This window comes from Eumetopias jubatus, unplaced genomic scaffold, assembly GCF_037043125.1.
Source record: "Eumetopias jubatus isolate StellerSeaLion01/CBP00866 unplaced genomic scaffold, mEumJub1_p1.0 scaffold_3, whole genome shotgun sequence".
Taxonomy (NCBI): Eukaryota; Metazoa; Chordata; class Mammalia; order Carnivora; family Otariidae; genus Eumetopias; species Eumetopias jubatus.
In genome coordinates, this window is record NW_028274809.1 from 409,567 (window position 1) to 412,540 (window position 2,974).

Genomic DNA, 2,974 nt, shown 5'->3' on the forward strand with positions numbered 1-2,974 from the left:
TCAGACCCCCCCTTCCCCTTGTGTGCCATGGGCCCTCCCCAGCTCTTCCTCCCAGTGGCCTCTTGACGCCCTGTTGCCTCCCCCAGACACCTCCCGACTGGCAGGTCCCTCCGCACAGACATTCCCCACCACATCCCTCTCCTGCGCGCATCTTTAGTGGTCTCGCGTCTGCCTCCCCAGCTAGACACACAGCAGGCTGAGTTTTTGCTCACGCTCCATGGTTTCGGCAGCCTGTGTGCAGTCGTGAGAGTCCAGAGCAAATTCTGAGTGGGTTCCCAGTTCTCTGCCTCAAAGAAAAAACACACACCTAATGTCACATGCTGCATCTTGACATTTACTGGGCGCTTACTCCAACAGCCAATGCTTCATTTTTAGATAACTTAGGGTCACACTTGGAGAATACATTAATGATACCAATGACCCCACAATCCTTTCTCAGAGATCTTTCTTCACCCAGGGTGGCATCTGAGGGCGTTGCTTTAGTGTTTCTTTCTGGCCATCCCCAGAATGTTCCTTGCTTTAGAAAAACAATAAACCAAATGTATGTTAGAGTGTGCAGTGGGCACATTAATTATGCATTATTGTTTTACTAAAGACTCGCCCATTTTTAAAATTTAAATGATCCCAAACAAAGCTCTGAACAATGAAATAAGCACCCGGGCTCTACAGAGTGTTTTAGATGCTGTGGACGTGGCTCCTGCAGGCTGGTCTCAGACCCTCTGTTGGATGTTCCTGTTCCACCCAATCCTGGAAACGTTGGGAGGGGCTGCTGAAACTGGTGTTCCAAGGTTGAAGGCAGCGTCAAGAACCTTCTGGATGTTAAAGAACCTGATAGCAAAGCTCCACAGAAACCACAAAGGGCTTTTGATCAATTCCTAGTGGGAGGTCGGTGTTCAGAGAAGGGAGAGGCCCCAAGCCGCTCAGAAGGGCAGACTTCATTCACCTGCTCAGTTTAGGGAGCAGGGGACTTCCGCAGCCTCCTCTCTGCAGACCCAGGCCTCTCCCTTCCTGCAGAACCGGGGTGGGCCCCAGTTTGTCTTACTGACACTCTCTTAAGTAACACTTCACTTTTTGCAATAGGCATTTGCAACTCAATCAGTCTAGAAACACATTTTTAAGAAAAGTCTCTCCACAAACACTAAAAATTGCTTTCAGTCATTATATAAATATCTCATCCACTCAAGACATAACTCCTCGGCATTTAAGTAAAAATGATAAACTGGGGACACCTGGGTGGCTCAGTCGGTTAAGCGTTTGCCTTCGGCTCAGGTCATGATCCCAGGGTCCTGGGATCAAGTCCAACATCAGTCTCCCTGCTCAGCGGGGAGTCTGCTTCTCCCTCTGCCGCTCCCCCTGCTTGTTCTCGCTCTCTCTCTCTGTCAAATAAATAAATAAAATCTTTAAAAATAAAAAAATTTAAATGATTAAAATAAAAATATTTGGTCTTACAACCCTATTCCTTTGTAATTCTATTTGAATTATGTAACAAGCAGCCACAATAAAATAAAAATATTACTTATTTCTGTTAACTAGAGAAGCAAGAACGTTCAGTGTTTTTGACAGTTTTTCAAGTAGGAAAAAGTACAACATTCTATTTGTATTTAAAAGTACAACACACTACTATTGTCACTTTTCAGTGCTCTAGACACAGATGCTGTCTGTAGGTTTTACTTTCTCTCATGAGTTAAATCAACATTTTACAATAGTTTGGGTTGAAAAAATATTAACAACTTGCATCTCTAGAGCTTTAAATTCCAAAATTCTGATCAATCCAGCGCATGGTATTAGCAAAGCAACTAACTTTGCTAATTTTGATTTAAATGTTACGGGTTGGCAGGAGAAATTATAACAATACAAAATTTACTTTAGGTATTCATTTGTTCTAAGGGACTTTGAGTCTCTCAGAAAGTAAAATTAAACACTGCACAAACTTCAGCCACCAGAGGCAGACGACCACAGCCACCAGGGGGTTTTGCCACCCTCGGGTCTCGTGGAGGATGGTTGGCAGGCGGTGGAGTCCCTGCATGGACCGCCAGCCCTTCTGGACAGACGTCACACTGAGCCTGCGTGAGCTCTTCAAATGCCTGAACTTGGAAATGCATGCTTTGTATCTGAGTGTAGAATTCTCAAGTATTTATTGTCAATTCAATTTTCCTATGATAGGAAACATGTTCCTCTGAATGATCTCTTTCTTTAATTGTTTGATGAGTCCAGGATTTAAATACTGCAAATGTCTGCTACTGGCATTTTTCTTAGCTGAACATCATGAAGCCTCATAATTTCAATAGTGAAGCTTCTAATTTTTTAAAAATGCCTTTAATACCTGACTACAATTAACACAATCATAGATTTTCTTTTGTAACAATAACCAAACTTTAAAGAAAAACAGCAATCACCTGTGTCACATCCCATCCTGGGGACTGAGGCACGGGCAGAGGCCCCACTTTCCTTCCCACGGGAAGGGGTGTCGAGTGCGGGAGGTCTGCTCCGGACTCTCAGTCCTGCAGTGAGGTTTCAGGTATGTCCACAGGTAGTTTATATGCGATTGCATTTTACATTACTTGTGATAAGGAAAAATAAGGTAATACCAACCTGTCTTCCCTTCCCCAAAGAGATGAGGTAGTTTTTTCTTTGAGATGTCCTTCGTAATACTAGGAAAACATCTTTTCTGGAACTCATGTAGTTGATTCAAATGAACTTGTCAATCTCTGATTTGCTTTGGGAATGTAAGGAAATAGGTTTCTCCTCCCTTCTCCCATGGCACGTTGTAAGCATTTAATAAATGTCAGCAGATTCCTGAGACCAGAGATCAGCAGAAGCATGCGGGGTGACCTTCCTCAGGGGTGTTTTTGTCAAGACTTTGCCTTGGACTGGAGGGCTCCAAAATCCATCTTCCGTCTCAATGTCTGTGAGTCTATGAAAGATAGAAAGTCAGCACAAGTGAATGAGTGAGTGTGTGTGCGTGTGCCCACTG